Here is an 18,525-nt window from a genome sequence, read left to right on the forward strand (position 1 = left end):
CCCCCCTGGCTGCATGCCCCTCTGCAGCCACTGGAGTCTGGGCTGCGTCCCTCACCACAGCAGGGGGCTCGGCCTCTTAGGTCCCCCCCTCCATGGGACTCCATTCTTTCCCCCATCTAACCCTGCCCTCTGGTTATTTTTAGCAAAGTAACAGACAGGTCACAGGCTCCATGAATTTTTGTTTATTGCCCACGACCTGTTCATGACTTTTTCTAAAAGTAACTGTGATAAAATCTTAGCATTATCTATAACATGTAGCACAGTGGTCACAATACTGTTGCGGCTTAGATGGAGAACGTAACAAGAATGAATTCTCTCCCACCATGAAAGGTTAGTCTCTTCTGAGTAGGTTATGGTCACTACCATATAATATATTTAAAAACAAATCTCTAATCACTGTAAGCTTCATAACCAGCCTTCAAGACAGCTGTATGCAAGTCTGTCCAGTGTGTGCACACAGTTAACCAAGAGATACTGCATGTGTCAAGTTAACCTGGAAAATATACTTACCTTGAAAGGTGTATAGTCTTTAAGCCCTGGATTCCACCCAAAGTAATCTGAGTAAAAACCCACAAATAATTTTTGCAGAAAGGTATTTTTAAAAATCTGCTCATACGATGTTATTTCCCGCAAATCCTGTAAATTAAGTAGATCTTACACAGGGCTCAATCTTATTCTATTGATATCAACTGGTGTAGGATCAAGGCTGCACATACAATTACCGCAGTGCACATTAATAGCTTTGTTTACAGGACTGGTGTTAGTCATAAGTAATACAAATGACCACCTGAGGAGCCACAATTTCATCCAGCCTGAAAGTCACAAGGCAATCCGATCTCTGCCTCTGGTAGGTGAAGAAAAAATTCATTGACTAATCCCCATGCTATTTTGGCTTTTATACACCACATCCATTACCATAGTATCTGAGCACCTTCCAAAGAAGGATAAACATACTGCGACAAAAATTTCACTGTTTGAAAACTGTTAACACCAAAACTATACTAATCACAATTTTGCAATTAGTATACACTAGAACAAAATCACATTCAACATTAAATTTTAGGAGTTGATCACAATTAATTGACACAGTGCTCAAAAAGATTTCCTAGTCTACATTGATCACAAAGTCATGATCAGTATTGTTTCAGCAAACTTGATTTTTCACAACTGTATTCAAATATGGTAAAATTTTACAGAATATAAATTCATAACGGCTTATATCTACCACATATAATCTCTTCTCTTTTTTATTTTATTAATAGATCCATTCTTTTATAACAAATCTTATTAAATTGTAAAACAAATTTTAAGAGGTAAACTGTATTATACACACACATATTGCAGTTTTTAATTGACCTACAGAAGTCTGTAAAGTTGTACTGACAAAACCTGCTACTAGTCATTTTCTTCAACTTTGTGATATTGATCACATACATTGGTTGATGCTTTTCTACTCTTCATCTTCCTCTTCTGTATTTTCATTTTATAGTGTCAATTAAAGTCTTTCACCTCATATTTAGGTGCAAACTTCTGTTTTTCAGACATTGAGATGTCTATTTATTAGTTGTCCTATCAAAACTCTATACAATATTAAGCTTTTCTCCTTCTTCCTATTTTAATGCCTTTATTTTGAGTTTAACTTTTACTATGTTTGAAAGGGTTTTTCCCTTCCTTAGTAGTCAAAAAAACTTCTCAAACCATCAGGTTTGGTGGCAGGCAATGCCCTCTTCCAGCAAACTCCAAAAAATTCTGGCAGGTTTCTAAGTAGTTCTCTTTTCTTCCTTCTGCCCTGTAAAAACTGAGTTAATTCTTCTATTACCAGCATTTCCCAGATTTTTTGATACCCATTAATAGATTTAGCAGAGTCACTCTTCTTCCACCACCTTGCAATAGTAATTAAAGCAGGAACTAGTACATAAATGATCAATTCTCCATAGCTTTTGTAAGATGCAGAGTTTTCAGAGCAATTTAATAAAAATACTAAGGGGTTATCTGATAGCTGACACCCTGTTATCTCCTTTATGTTGCCTCCAATTGCATTTTAAAATGTCTTACTTTGGGGGCATTTCCACCATATATAGAAAAATCCTTCCATTTCATTACATTTTCTTCAGCATTTACCCATCCCTGCACCATAAATTCATTTAATTTAAAGAGAAGCTAGGTACCATTGATAAAAAATGGTAACAAGGTTTTATTTTATTAATGTGTTCATTATGGACCATTGCTTCATATGTTCTCCCATTCCTCGGTTTTGGTGTCTATTTCTACGTCAATTTTTCTTCTTTTCATGAACATAGTTGTTTCCAGTAAATAACAGAGATTACAACAAAGCCCGATGCCAACTCTGTTCACATATTTATTCAAGTGACACCATCATAGACCTAATCACATTAGCCACGCCATCAGGGGCTCGTTCACCTGCACATCTACCAATGTGATATATGCCATCATGTGCCAGCAATGCCGCTCTGCCATCTACATTGGCCAAACTGGACAGTCTCTACGCAAAAGAATAAATGGACACAAATCTGACATCAGGAATCATAACATTCAAAAACCGGTAGGAGAACACTTCAACCTCTGTGGTCACTCAGTAAAAGATTTAAGGGTGGCAATTTTGTAACAGAAAAGCTTCAAAAACAGACTCCAATGAGAAACTGCTGAGCTTGAATTAATATGTAAACTAAATACCATTAACTTGGGTTTGAATAGAGACTGGGAGTGGCTGGGTCATTACACATATTGAATCTATTTCCTTAAGTATCCTCACACCTTCTTGTCAGCTGTTTAAATGAGCCATCTTGATTATCACTACAGAAGTTTTTTTTCCTCCTGCTGATAATAGCTCATATTAACTAATTAGCCTCTCAAACCTACCATAGGTTTGTATGGTAACCTCCAATTTATCTGTATATCTTACTATATGTTCCATTCTATGCATCCGATGAAGTGAGCTGTAGCTCACCAAAGCTTATGCTTTTATAAATTTGTTAGTCTCTAAGGTGCCACAAGTACTCCTGTTCTTTTTGCGGATACAGACTAACATGGCTGCTACTCTGAAACCAGAGATTACTTTGTACAGAATGGGGAGTAACCCTTTGTGTTTTGTGGAAGTAGTGAGTAGTTTTTCAAATTGCATCAATTTTCTGCTTAGGTTTGCTTTTTCATAGGGATGAGTTGAAAAGTCTCAATTGTAGGTATTTATACACTAGAATGTTGGTATCTTTTGCTAGTTGTATTTCATCAGTTGATCTAAATATATTGTCTCTAAACAGTTGGCCGAATTTTTATGTAAGTTCCCAAATGTTAAAACTTCCAGGTTTTTATTGAGGTTACAAGAGATGAGGGGTATGAGCTTAAATTATTTAGAAAGCTACCCCAAGTTTCTATTTTTGTTTTCATAAAAGGGTGGCTATATACTGATTTTGGCCCATAGGATTTCTTTATTCAGGGGAATCGTTTGTACTTTGATTGCAGAACAAGCTCATCATTATATCTCTAGCCAGTCCTGATTAGGGTTTGGTGTTCATAGACTCATAGAAGATTTGGATTGGAAGAGACCTCAGAAGGTCATTTAGTCCAACCCCCTGCTCAAAGCAGGACCAACACCAACTAAATCATCCCAACCAGGGCTTTGTCAAACCGGGCCTTAAAAACCTCTAAGGATGGAGATTCCAACACCTCCCTAGGTAACCCATTCCAATGCTTTACCATCCTCCTGGCGAAATAGTGTTTCCTAATATCCAACCTAGACCTCCCCCACTGCAACTTGAGACCACTGCTTCTTGTTCTGTCATCTGCCACCACTGAGAACAGCCGAGCTCCATCCTCTTTGGAACCCCCCTTCAGGTAGTTGAAGGCTGCTATCAAATCCCCCCTCACTCTTCTCTTCTGCAGACTAAATAAGCCCAATTCCCTCAGCTTCTCCTCGTAAGTCATGTGCCCCAGCCCCCTAATCATTTTCGTTGCCTCCGCTGGACTCTCTCCAATTTGTCCACATCCCTTCTGTAGTGAGGGGACCAAAACTGGACACAATACTCCAAGTGTGGCCTCACCAGTGCCGAATAGAGGGGAATAATCACTTCCCTCAATCTGCTGGCAATGCTCCTACTAATACAGCCCAATATGCTGTTAGCCTTCTTGGCAACAAGGGCACGCTACTGACTCATATCCAGCTTCTCGTCGACTGTAATCCCCAGGTCCTTTTCTATGGAACAGCTGCTTAGCCAGTCGGTCCCCAGCCTGTAGCGGTGCATGGGATTCTTCCTTCCTAAGTGCAGGACTCTGCACTTGTCCTTGTTGAACCTCATCAGATTTCTTTTGGCCCAATCCTCCAATTTGTCTAGGTCACTCTGGACCCTATCCCTACCCTCCAGCATATCTACCTCTCCCCTCAGCTTAGTGTCATCTGCAAACTTGCTGAGGGTGCAATTCATCCCATCATCCAGATCACTAATAAAGATGTTGAACAAAACCGGCCCTGTCATAAATATAAAGGGAAGGGTAAACACCTTTAAATCCCTCCTGGCCAGAGGAAAAACCCTTTCACGTGTAAAGGGTTAAGAAGCTAGGATAACCTCGCTGGCACCTGACCAATGAGGAGACAAGATACTTTCAAAGCTGGAGGGGGGGAGAAACAAAGGTTCTCTCTGTCTGTGTGGTTTTTTTTTTTTTTTTTTTGCCAAGAACAGAAAAGGAATGGAGTCTTAGAACTTAGTAAGTAACCTAGTTAGATATGCGTTAGATTCTGTTCTGTTTAAATGGCTGATAAAATAAGTTGTGCTGAATGGAATGTATATTCCGGTTTTTGTGTCTTTTTGTAACTTAAGGTTTTGCCTAGAGGGATTCTCTATGTTTTGAATCTGATTGCCCTGTAAGGTATTTACCATCCTGATTTTACAGAGGTGATTCTTTTACTTTTTCTTCAATTAAAATTCTTTTAAGAACCTGATTGCTTCTTCATTGTTCTTAAGATCCAAGGGTTTGGGTCTGTGTTCACCTATGCAAATTGGTGAGGATTTTTACCAAGCCTTCCCCAGAAAAGGGGGTGTAGGGTTTGGGAGGATTTTTGGGGGAAAGACATTTCCAAGCGGGCTCTTTCCCTGTTATATATTTGTTAGACGCTTGGTGGTGGCAGCAATAAAGTTCAAGGGCAAAAGGTAAAATAGTTTGTATCTTGGGGAAGTTTTAACCTAAGCTGGTAAAAATAAGCTTAGGGGGTTTTCATGCAGGTCCCCACATCTGTACTCTAGAGTTCAGAGTGGGGAAGGAACCTTGACAGGCCGCAGGGGCATTATGCTTGATACCCCAGGGGTTGGTCCAGTCGGTATTATCCAGTACATCAGGTCTGTGATCTGACTGGCCTGATAACAGTGTTTAATGTTTGGTAGAGCCAATCCTTCCTTTTGCCACAGCCTCTATAAAGTTGATTGCCACTAATTTAACAATCCATGATAAACAAATTCATTTGGGGAAATAAGAAATCCAGGTTTAAGCAAATTCCCAGGGACTAAAACCAGGAATGTTTGGAAAAGGAAGTTAATTCAGGGTAAAATATTCACTTTAACTGCTGCAATTCATATTTTGACCGATTTTTCAGATCTCTTTTGATATTTTTAATCAAAAGCATATAAGTTTTGCCATCTTTTAGAAATGTGGATTTCCAGATATCTTACTGAAGTAGCTACCCATTTCTGTTCGTATTTATCTTTTATATCTTTCAGTAGATCATAGCCCATACCCACACCCAGGAGGTCTCACTTGTCATAGTTTATACTAAATCCTGACACTGACAAATTTTAAGGTTTTCTCTTTCAGATCTAGTAGAGTGTGAGAGAGATTCATAACAAATATCACCTGTAGAAGGCTAATTTGTGTTCCCTGTTTCTTTTTGTAATTCCCCTTATACAAGGATTATTTCTTATCAACTTAATGAATGACTCCATTAATCTGGCAAAAAGAAGAGGAGACAATGGGCATCCTTGGTGTGTGCGTCTAAAGAAGCAGCATTTTTCTGATATCCTTTTACTCTTACAGCAGCATATGGTTTGGAATATAAGATGGAAATCCAATTTTGAAATTTAGGGCCTAAGCCAAATGTATCCAAAGTATCTTTTAAGAACTGCTAATTTACTCTGCCCCAAGCTTTTTCTGCATCTAGTGATAAAAATAGATGGGGCTTGTTGGTAAGAGTGAAAAGATCAGGTCTAAAATTTAGAGCATTATCTGACAGCTGCCTGTTTAATACAAATCCTAGTTGATCCATGTTTGCCACATGTAATTTATTCGCTCTTCCCCTCCAGAGGGGAAAGAGATGCATGTGATTAGAATTGTTTTCTTTATTATTTTTAGTACATAAGATGAATTGCTATATGTTATTTGGGAATGCAAGATCAAATAAGCATGTTTTCCATTTGGCTCAAAAGGACTGTTACACAGAACAGAAACATCCTATAAGATAACCAGAAAAAAATAGCCTTTCACTTAAGTGGAGCTTTCCTGGCTGCAGAGGTGCAAGTTAGCAGATCCAATCGTAGGACTGGGGCCTAATTCTTGCCCCACATCCTTCTTTCTCCACCACCACATTTATTTCCAATATCTTGGGTCCAAAAATAATAGCAGCCCTGATTGTTTATCTTCAACACTAGGGAAAATGACTTTTCTAAAACTTTGCAACTATCTAATTTTAAGCACATCTAAGGGCAGGGTGGATTGGAAGGAATCAAGAGACAAAGCGAAAATAAGAAAATATTTTAAAGGTCATTTGACAGCATTCCTTCAAGGGGGACTGTGGGGAGAGGATGAAGAGAAACCATGTTCCAGTATTCATTTAGGCTATACCTACACTATGAGCAAGGAGTCTGATTACCCTGCTGGTGTACACATACTTGTGGAAGCTCAATGGCAAAATGTATGTCGTTCAGAAGCGTGAATATTCCACCCCCAAGTGACACACATTACACTGACATAAGGGTTCGTGTGCACAGCTCTATATCTGCAGGAGAACTTCTAACACCTGACATAGCTTATGCTGCTCCTGTCGGCACAGAGCATCTTCACCACATGTGCTCCACTGCAGCACTGTACATATAGACATGGCCTAAATAAGTAGAAGAAACCAGCACGGCACTTCTTGCCACAACATATCAGGCAATTCAAAAAAGGAGAACTGAATAGTCATATGGCTAATGAGAACATCCACAGATACATTAGATAGAAATGTCAAAAAAAGTTTGTAAGGAATATAAGCCTTCTTACTTCAGGGCATATGCCAACGTCTAAAATGATGGAGAAAGGAAGAAACTTCCCTCATGGGCAGGTTATTCCATAATTGCCCACTTCATGTTTCCTTCATTTTCCGCTGAAGTATCTGGTACAGACAGATATCTGAGAAGGGATCCTGAACTAGACAGGCCATTGGTATGGCAATCCCTATGGGGAGGCTTTAAGTTTATCAACAACATAGCAGCTAAAGCTGGGGTCCCCAAACTGAGAAACGTTCCGGGGGGCACATGGCAGGACCTGGGTCAGCAGCTCCCACAGAGTGTGGGGAGGGAATGCCACCCAGCCCTGCTCCACCCCAGACCAGTTTTGCCCCCAGCTGCAGCTCCACTTTGCACCCAGCTGCACCCCCAGACCAGGTCTGGACCCAGTCACAGCTCTTCCCCCATCCCCAGTTCTGCCCCCAGCTCCGCCGTCAGCCCAAGTTGAGGAAGCCTTGGCTGCTCAGTAATGGGGGGCTGGGGGGATGTGGACAGATTTCATTACTGTAAGGGGAGATGGGGTGCAACAGGAAAAGTTTGGGCACCGCTGAGCTAAAGACAAAGAATCCCGACTATGGTCAGGAGTCAGCACTCAGGGAATAATCACATCAGGCTTCCCTAGCTACAGGAAAAAGTTCAATAATTTGAAATATTTAAAATGAGGCAGGACAAAATACTAAAAAGTGTACTAAAAGGGAACGATCATTATATTAGCAGGGAGATGGACTGTATGCTCTCATAGATCTTACCCCTGTGGGAATTCTGCACCATTTCGCAAGTGCAGAATTCATGTCCCCAGCAGATTTTTTTCCCCCCTCTGTAGAAAATATATTCTGCTGGAGAGGCAGTGAAGTTACACCTTTCACCACCCAGGGGCTGCTGTGGCACCAGAACAGAGAGCAGCCTGTTCACCGGCAGTAGCAGCCAGTGATAGGGAAGAGGAGAGGGTGCGTTCCTCACAGTGCCCTGCCCATGGGGCCAAGTGAGGAGGCATGGGATGGGGGGGGGGGGGGGGGGGGGAGAGGGAGGACACAGACAGAATGGGGCACACAGTTCTGCTGGGAGGTGGGGGTGTCAAAGATCCGAGTTCACAAGGGCTAGTGGGGCAGATAGACTGGGGCAGGGCTAAATGGGAGTGGGGGTGCAGGGCCATGTGGGGATGGGGTGGGGCAAAGGGTGGCTCAGTTGTGGTGCTGGACCACATGAGAATGGGGGTGAGGGGTGGCTGAGTCGGGGTGCAAGGACACATGGGGATGGGGCAGAAGGGGGATGCAGGGACACATGATGATAGGTGCAGATGTGCTTGACTGAATGGGAGAGGCTAGGGGTCAGACAAGGTCAGCTGCCTAAGAATCCCTTTCCCCTAAAAAACACCCCTTTTCCACACTTCTCCAACGCACACCCAACAAACCACCAGATTCACTCCCAATAATTACTTCACTCTCCCTCAGGTCCTCCATTACCCGCTGACTCCTCCACGCCTTTGCACTGCTTCCGAGGGATCATAGAATATCCGGGTTGGAAGGGACCTCAGGAGGTCATCTAGTCCAACCCCCTGCTCAAAGCAGGGCCAATCCCCAACTAAATCACCCCAGCCAGGGCTTATATGAGGCTTAAATTTCTGTATTGTAGTTTAAATGAATTATTACTCAAAGTTTTGTATTAATATGCCTAGTAGGGAATCTATTTGTCAAAAAAACAGATCCTGAATCTTGTTTGTTGTCTATATTGTTACAGACATACTTGCTGACAGGTATTTTGAAATAAATTATCAAAACACCACAATATAATCATGCCAGTTTCAATTATTTTGGTAAATAAAATATGCAGAATTTTGCAGAATTTTAAAATATTGCACATAAATGCGCATAATTTTTAATTTTGAAGTAAGATCTTTTCTACCTCTAACTTCTATAAGCAAGATTGTTTCTAAACAAAAAGTAACATTTGGTGCCCTGATTCCTGCCAGTCCTTATAGCAGCTGACTTTCCTCTTGCAATGTACCTTCTTGAGTGGGAAGGGAGGAGAGACTCAGACAGTGTGGAGCAGAAATCATATTTTGCCTAAGTGTCCCAGGACAGGCACCTTTGGGTTCTTTGACTCAGATATTTAAAATGGCACAGAAGCTTTTTCCAAAAGCATGGTTCTGATCACAGTTATTTTTGCTGATCTTTTTAAACACTGAAATAAAAGTAATGCTGAACAGCACTGAAGTTAATTTGCTAAAAACAATATAAAGTTCCAAGAAATGTCTCCACCAAATGAGGTCCAGAAAAAAAAAACAACCCTAGAAGTAGCACAAAGAAATGAAGATTTACCACATAAAAATAAACCCCTTAACCTTCTAACTGTTCAACACAAGGTTTGCTCAAAAAATGCAGTGGCTGCAGTGCTGAAAGGAGGCTAGTAAATAAAGTGTTAAATAAACAAAAAAGGACTGAATGAGGACATTTCAACTGACAGAAAAACAATTTTCTACTAGATTTTCATATAGCTTTCAAGCTTCCTCTTTATTCAGATAAGCATGCTAAGAGGAAGTGCAAGCACTTTCATGCTTAAGAGAGATTCAGTGTTTGTATAACTGACATCCTCATTTTTAATATTGTTATGATAGTCTTTAATTTCAACTCCTAATGAGGAGAAATTCTTAGAAAAATAACTAAAATACAAGGTAATTAAAAGTACAAATATATGCTGAAACAGGATGAAAGCCAGAAGAGATATTTGCCAAGGAGATGTTTCTTGAAGCTAGACACACACATACACACACCCCCGTTTGACAGTTTAGTACTCTAGTCTTGCTTGAAGTCCCTGCAGGTTTTAAGACTGACCCTGATGTAGAACAGACCCCAATACTGTATTATCAGTATTGTTCCTTTTTTGACAAGGTTACACACTCAAGCCCTTATCTTATTCACAAATATTGAAACAAATTTCAAAGCAGGGAGGTAGGATATTAGCATGAACCATCACCCTAACAATGCCACATTTCACTGTCATTTTGCCATGTTTCAAGGCAGAGACCCAAGACTACTACATTTTATTGTTATTCTGAGAGAGCACACTCCCACACTACAATGCGAGGTAGCTATGTTTCGAGTGCCACTTAGAAACCCTACAAATGCCTACAAGAAACAAGTATATTGATAACATTTAATAGCAACAATGATAATATCAAGTTCTTATATAGCACTTTTCATCACTAGATCTCAAAGCACTTCACAATATTTAATATAATTAATCTCACAACACCCCTGTGTGATTAGGAAGTATCATCCCCATTTCTACAGATGCGGAACCCAGGCACAGACAAGCTAAGTGACTTGCCCAGGTCAGGCTTGGAAGTCTGCGGTGAAGCAGGGAAATTCCCGGGGACTCCCAGCTCCTACCAATTAGGTAATCCCCAGCTCTGGAGTCCTCAGGTTTCCTGTCTCCTGTGGAGACTGTAAACTCTTAGTTGGGGCAAAGAAGTGGATGATACTATCATTTGTGTGCTCTGATCAAGGCTAAACTTGTTGTCAGCACTTAAAGTTTGGGTTCTCCCAGTTTCATTCCATTACGCAACACACAGACACTGCTACACCACCTTTTGACGCCAGGGTAGCATGTTTCCTCCAGGCATGCCAAATCCATGAAAAAAAGATGCAGAAATTGGGATGGTTTTTGGTTTATGAGTTGATTATTGGTTTATGAGTTGATTATTGGCTAGTTTTTGGCTTGTTTGTTTTTTTTAAAAATCAGCTCCCGGCAAGCAGGGGCCAGGAGGCACAAGCAGGGGTGCACAGCAGGCCCACCACAATCTCAGACTGCATGCCGGAGAGATCTAGTCACATAGAGGATTGAGGTTCTTCAGGGACTGGCTTGTTTTGGCCTTGTTTTGAAATGGGATTGGCTTTATTTTTGGCTTGTGCTTATTTACCACGTGAAAGTTGGCAACTGTGGTTTCCTCTGTGCAGCTCAAGGCCAGCTTTCTAAACACAACACTGCAGTACCACTCTTCTGTACAAGCTGCACAGCCCCTTCACCCCACAGCCCCACAGCGGCGGCAGTGTCCTCCAGGCACCACAGAGCCCTCCACCGGACAGACATCGACCCCATGCACTGCCCCGCAGGCCCTCCCGGGGCCCAGCCCCTACAGTGGTCGCCAGTAGCCCCCCTGGGCTCCGACCACTTGGCCCCCGCCCCCGGGTCCTACTCCAAAGCCACCCAGGCCCAACATGCCCCTAACGGGGGCCGAGCCCCCTCCTCACCTCGCGAGAGACCTCAGCATCAAGGCACCCCCACCCCGCCGGCTCCAACCGCCCAACTCTGCGCAGCTTCCTCCCCACCTCGCCGCTATGGCAACTTGAACTAGCCGCCTTGCTACAGGGAGAGAGAGCGGCCTCTCAGGCGCCAGGGCCCCCGACGCATAGCACCGTGGGACATGTAGTCCTCAGGGTCCGACACCGCCATCATAGGAGAAGGTTGAGTGGACTACAACTCCCAAAAGGCCTTGCGCTTGCTCCGCTGGGTCTCGCATGAGGCGCCACTATCCGCGCCGGAAGCCCCGCCGAGGCTCAGGCCACACCCTTTGCTTAAAGGGCCATTCATGAGAGGAGACGTGTAAGAACAGTATCCTCAGCAAGACCTGATGCTGACGGCGATTCTACATTACACCTGGGGGAGGAGTGTAACTGGAAAATCAGTATTAAAATAATTAAAATGCGAATAAGTATTCTTTTTAATTATAGTTTTAGTGATTAATTTCTATAAATTTTTCAACTGCAAACAATTTTGCACTTGAGTCATTTATAACACAGGGAAGCAGTCCAAACTACGCATCTGCATAATATCACTCATGTTTGTTAGTGCTTTCAAGATCAGGGCGCTGGTCAGTAATCTGTTTGAGGTAGGAAAAAAATATCTTATGTGGTGTCTATGGGCTTGTCTACACTACCAGCCAGATTGGCGGGCAGCGATCGATCCAGTGGGGGTTGATTTATCACGTCTAGACACAATAAATCAATCGCAGAGTGCTCTCCCCGCGACTCCGGTACTTCACCAGAACGAGAAGTGCAAGCGGAGTCAACAGGAGAGAGTCAGCTGTCAACTTACTGCAGTGAAGACACCATGGTAAGTAGATCTAAGTACGTCGACTTCAGCTACACTATTCACGTAGCTGAAGTTGCATATCTTAGATCAGGGGTTTCAAACATGCGGCCCGCAGAGTTATTTCCTGCAGCCCGCCATAGCTCCCCTCACCCCCCGCCTCCACCACCCCCAGCATGCTGCGTCCAAGCTCTTTCGCCCGCCTCCAAACAGCTGTTTGGCGGTGCTTAGGACTTTCCAGAAGGGAGGGGGAGGAGCGGGGACACAGCGTGCTCAGGGGAGCTAGCGGGAGCGCCGCAAACGCGGGCTGGAGGACTCAGGAGGAGCACAGGGTGGCTGTGCAGCCAGCCGGAGAGAAGCAGCACTTTGAAGGAGAAACCGCCGCTTCTCTCCGGCCGCTCCTGCTCCTCTGGAGTCCTCCGGCCATGTTTGTAGGGCCACATTCCAAAAGGGGCTTTAGAGCTGCAGTCCAGGGCCTTGCAGCCCCTAAAGCCCCTGCAATCCGGGCGGCCCTGCCTGGCAAGGGGCGGCTTCCAGAATCGCAGCCATGGGGGCGGCGTTGCGCTGCACAGAGCCACCTGCACCCCCCCCGCACCAAACAGGAGCTGCCCAAGGTAAGTTCTCTGCACCCCTTGCCTGCCTCAGCCCTGTGCCCCCTCCCACACCGTAAGTCCCTAACTCCTTCCCAGACCCCGCATCCCCACCCTGAGCCTCCTCCCATACCCTAACTCCCTCCCAGATCCTGCACCCCCAGCCCTGAGCCCCAGGAGGAGACGGGAGAAAAAAAGAATGAAAAACGAGGGGGGGGGGGAGAAGAGAGAAGAATGCTCGCCCCATGGGGGGGCCCAAAAATGAAGCTGAGCACAGGGCCCCACTAACTCTAAATCCACCACTGTGAAAAGGTGTTAGTGATGCAGCCCTTGGGCCAATGTACTAGTCCTCATGTGGCCCTCGTGGTGTTTTGAGTTTGAGATCCCTGTCTTAGATCAACTCCGCATGGTACTGTAGACAAGCCCTATGGAGCAGCTTGCACGGTAAGGTCCCTATCTTGATTGTGCCCTGCAGGCGTTAATGTAGAACAACAATAAAACAGTGCCTGGTGTCTATGCTGGAGTTTGTTGTGGTCAGAAGTGTCAGGGCATAAACTTAAGATACAGTAAGGGCTTGTCTACCCTACCACGCGGGGTCAATCTAAGATCCGCAACTTCAGCTACATGAATAGCGTAGCTGAAGTCGACGTACTTAGATCTACTTACCGCAGTGTCTTCACTGCGGTAAGTCGACAGCTGACGCTCTCCCGTCGACTCCGCTTGCACTTCTCGTTCTGGTGGAGTACCGGAGTCGATGTGGGAGCGCTCAGCAGTCGATTTATACTAGACGCAATAAATCAAGCCCTGCTGGATTGATCACTGCCTGCCAATCCGGCGGGTAGTGTAGACAAGCCCGGAAGGGAGTCAGGGAAGAAGACCAAAAATAAGCAGTAAGATCCTGTATTTACATAGTAACTACTGCAAAAAAAAAATTTTATGTCTGATTCATTTAGAATGTTGGGTGTTTTTGCTTGTTTTATCAGTCCTTTGGGTGTCTTTGTTTTTAATTGTTTCTCTGTGACCTCTGCTACTCTAGACTGCCAAGCCACTTCAGAGACTGTCAATTAAGCACAAGAGCATTAAACTGTTCGGTGATTTTATAAGGTCGCATGTCCACTGGAGCTCAATTGAGACAAAAAAATATTCAAATCCTATGACTGCTAAAAGTAATTTCATGTGGTCTTTAAAAACATGGCAAGCTGGTAAAGTCACATACAAAGACAACTGTCCTGAAGCAGGTATGAATCAAAATACTCATGTGCAGCAAGACATTCCAGAGAACTGGCCACACCTTACAGAAAAAAATATACAAACTGCATTTTAGAGGAAAATAAATCTTAATCAATGCTGTTGGTTTTTTTTTATTATTCTAGTCAGGAAAGTCTGTTAGTTATCTTTTAATTCTTCCTACCTTGCCTCTTCTGAGTCAATTATCTCTTGGTTCTCTTTACACCAAGTGTAAAAGGTGTTATGTATCTGCTCAAATTATGAATTTGTGCAATAAACAGTTCAAGTACAAATATTTCTAGTTTCAGGATACAACGGCTAATACACAGCATAGTCTTAAAGAGAGAAGACAGAAATCAGTATAAATGCCAAGTCATCATTACAGGAAGCTTAGCCTGGGTCTCTGAAACCTCCAATGGAAGTTACAAGAGCGGCTTAAAACTGTGCTTACAGTGTAGTTTTGTGGCTTTTGTAGCTGATAATTTTATTATTTTGGTTTGGGTATACTAAGTGTTTAACAATGTTGCTAACCCCAAAATCAAAAATCATGAATCAAGACCAGAAAACACAAGATTAAAAAAAGAGAGGAGGGAGGTCTTTTGATTTCCTTTCTGAGCCATTACAATGCATTTGCTTCTACATTTTCAAACTTTTATCTGCAGATATTGGGGCTAGAAACTTCATGTAAAATAAAAACAAAAGCAGAGATACTCTTGTAATCACATGAATCCATATGCTGGGACTTTAAGAAAAACACCAAATACCCTCCTACATAAATACAACTCTTTTCAAAGGTAGATATGGGGTAGATCGGTGGCAGCTGGTTGAGCTGTAAACTATGTTCCTAAAAAGTTAAGCAGCTGTTAATTTTGCTCTCTATGTTTGCTTAAAGGCTACTTTCTACAATAGTTGATTTTCCTTTAAACCTTCACACTATCCTCTTTTCAGGCAGTTCTCCACTCTTCCTTCCCAACCCTCACACACATTCTTAGGTCCTGCCTGCTATTGCTAAAGCACCCCCATCCCTGTCTTAGGGAGAGAGGTCTCCCTTATATATACTCCTGCACCCATCTGAGATGAGCCACAAGATCCCCTGGATAACATTTCTCTAGAGTACTCAAAAAGACATCTTCCATCATTCCATTGCCTTTAAGCCCCAATAATGCCCATGTGGGCCGTGCCTTAGAGAAGCCAGCATGCTTTGTTCCCTTTTTTAAAAGTTCTTGCTGTCTCACTTATTGTATTCCCCATTGTAGCAACCTGCATGGAAGTTGGAGGGAGGAGTATGGGCTACAGGAGGAAAGAGTTTGAAGAAGGCACCAGGAAGTCAATTCTGTATGCCTGTGATTAGGATTGCTAAACTGGAGCTACAGCAGCTCTAAATAGTTGATGTACTAAAGGGCCAGTTTAGTTTAATAAAAATGGAGTTCCATTGTTGCCAACTCACAATTTTGTCATGAGTCTCATGATAACTAGTATGTAGTCTTAAAAATCTAGCTTCTGGATTCATATGATTACATGAGAATTTTGGCTTTAATTTTAAAAAGAAAAAGAAAATTGCTAGCTATCGTGGTTGCAGAGAAAAGCTTGAAAACATGTATTACTTTTTAAATGTCTTTGTTTTAGGGGCCTGACTTGTGATTTTTTAACAGTTGGGGTTGTTTACACTGGAGTCCTCTCAGATTATTTCCATCATATAGGACACACAATATCCCTTGTTGCTTCCAGGTGACTTTTAAGGTGTTTCTTCCTATAGTCTATGAAAAATGGTTCATTGTCATTATCCTAGGTAAGACAAATCCAAATCCAAATTGGTAGTTGCTTTACAGAATCACCATTTATTGAGTCAATCGACTGTTGGCCAATAAATATTTTGAGAAGGCTTTGTATTCTTTATACTTATGCTAACCGCGTATAACTATTAATCAGATTCTCAGCATCTTTGCACTCATGCTAACCTTACAGTAAACTCTCAATAAACTGTTTTATGTGTCTGTAGAATCTGACAGAGATGAGATGTATGTTTTGTCTTGCCAAATATGATAGTGTGCTTGGTACAGTTGGACAGCATACTAGGGAGAAGACAGATGATTCTTATGACACTTGACCAATATGCAATCTATAACAGGCTACGGCTGGTGCAAGATGTCTCTGAGTTTTCTAACTTCTGGAAAATAATGTTGAAAACAAGATAAGAAACTGGTAAGAAATCTTAGGTAAGCTTGTTTGTTATAAACAAGTCAGGTATGTATATGAGTAGGGTGAAGCTCATAATTTCAGGACAGTATGACCGCTGCACTGCTGCCTTCCAGATTGGTAAAGTATTGGTAAAGTATTAATATTAAAAGTATTAATTAACATTAATTCTATAATGCTGTTTTGACTAATAAAACCAGATTGAGCCTGTGTTATCTGATGTCTCATCAATACTCTAAATCAAACCCTAACAACTGAGTCTCTTCAGGATCAGGCATAAATGCACAAAAAGGGAAACCATATCCAACCATTTTCTTAGGATGTTTTTTTAATTTGAGACAGACCTCAGATTTTATATAAGAGCAACTCTCACCTGGGTCTTCAGCCTGGCTGCCAGGTTGAGACTGTTTTTGTTCTCCCATATTTTCCTAGCCCTTTCCCATTACAAGAGAGCTACAAATCCAATGTGTTCTTTCTTAAAGTGAGTGGTAGCATAATCACCTTTTCTTGAAATTTTGAGATAATTTAGTCATGTGGGGAGTACAGTTTTCAAGGACCTAGAGAAACAAAGGAATTAATTCTTTCATATATTCTAGTCAGTCACTTTCTCATGTTACACCATGTTGAACAGCTCTGTGCCAAAGCAGCGTCTCTATTGTAAAGTATTTTTGATAAAATAAAAATTAGCCGAGAGATTGAAGTAGGAACAGGAGGGAATTGGTGAAGGATATACATTCCCCATTATATCTGAAAAGTTGAGCAGAGAAGGCTATCGCTCCTACCAGTTGCTCACATGCATCAACTGTATCATTTGATGATCCACACACAGATTAACTGAACCTGATGGAACGTCAACTGGAAACAGATGACCAAATGACCAAACTGGCTGGAAAGATATTAAAGAAGTGAGAATACAATTAGTCATTATGGTGATTGACCCATAAACAACTATTAGCATCAGAAGCACTTAGGTTCTATGGTGAAGGAGCATTTTACAAATGTCTGTAATAGGTAAATATGTTGATTGATTAGACAGAAAATAAGACTTTATTCTGCTCTGTACTGAAGAACTCTCTCTGCATGGGCACTTCCTCATTGTCACAGGGTGATATGGGCCTTTCAAGAGGGATGGGGACAGAAGGCCAGTGCATCTGTGGCTGGTTAGTTGCAATCCCCAGCTCCCTCACTTAGGTTTAAGAAAGGGCCCCAAGTTAGGGGAGGTGGGAAATCCAGTGAGCTGGAAACTTGGAGAGCCAAGAAGTAACAGGAAAAGAAGTACCTGAAGGAAAGCACTAAATGTGAGGTGCTGGTGAGGAGCTTAGAGGAAAGCTGTTGGTGACAATTGACAAAAGTTGGGGTCTCCTGATGAGCAGACGGGTTGGGCAGAGGCCCCTAGGAAAGGAAAAGATGTATCTTGATCAAGGGAAGATGAACCTGGAAACAAGAGGGTTGTTGCAAGAGGGTGGATTCTTCTGAACAGAGGTAGGATGCCTTAGTACGGAGCCTGGAGGAATGGAATCCTTTGGGTGAAGGACTGTGGGAAGACCAGTCACTCTCAGGCAGGTAGGCCTAGAGAGTGGGACTCTGGATCAGGGGTAAAAAAGGAACTGGGGACAAAGTGCTGCTCTTGACTCTTGGATGGGTGACTTGAAGGTGATGTCTGTGAAGAGGGGGATGTGGGGAAATCCCTGCTTTATCTGCTTTGTGTTTGTTATGGAGAGTGATCTCATTGTAAGGTTTGGGGGAGTCACTGAACTGGTGTAGATGAATAAATTATGCCCAAAGGGGGGCTTTGTAATGGACACTGAGAGACTATGCCCCTTTCATGGGTAGAAGAAAGGGGAAACTAAGACAAGTGTATGTATCAGGTGGTAGCCTACTGCAGGAGGGCACCCAAGGCACAGGCCACTTTTGTCACATTCAGATACTGGAGAGCTTAACTTTTGAGGTCTTAACTTTTATATTTCCTCAGATGAAGGAGGAAGTGGTATGATTTTGTGGGTTTTTTTCATAATGTATTTTTCCCTAGTGTGAACCAGTTTAAGCTTTATATGATAAAAAGTTGGAGTTTTTGTACATTTAAAACAAAAAGTGGAAGGGCTGGACCCAAAAAATGATGCATACCTGAGTAGGTTGGGTTTTGACCCACAGAGAGCAAT

At 42.5% G+C, this 18,525-nt stretch overlaps 1 protein-coding gene across 4 annotated transcripts in view; it reads right to left on the minus strand.

Annotated features, from left to right (window-relative positions):
* The window catches only part of CEP128 (centrosomal protein 128), a 428,984-nt gene extending 417,309 nt beyond the window's left edge, over nt 1-11,675 (minus strand). For 3 of the 4 annotated variants that reach the window (XM_043548663.1, XM_043548660.1, XM_043548664.1), the window contains exon 1: nt 11,516-11,667. The gene's annotated coding sequence lies outside the window, so the exon portion shown is untranslated. Of the gene's footprint in view, nt 1-11,515 lie in introns of all 4 variants that reach the window. The other variant, XM_043548662.1, reaches the window with a different exon arrangement.
* Between the last annotated feature and the right edge of the window lie 6,850 nt (nt 11,676-18,525).

Source organism: Chelonia mydas, chromosome 6 (genome assembly GCF_015237465.2).
Source record: "Chelonia mydas isolate rCheMyd1 chromosome 6, rCheMyd1.pri.v2, whole genome shotgun sequence".
NCBI lineage: Eukaryota > Metazoa > Chordata > Testudines > Cheloniidae > Chelonia > Chelonia mydas.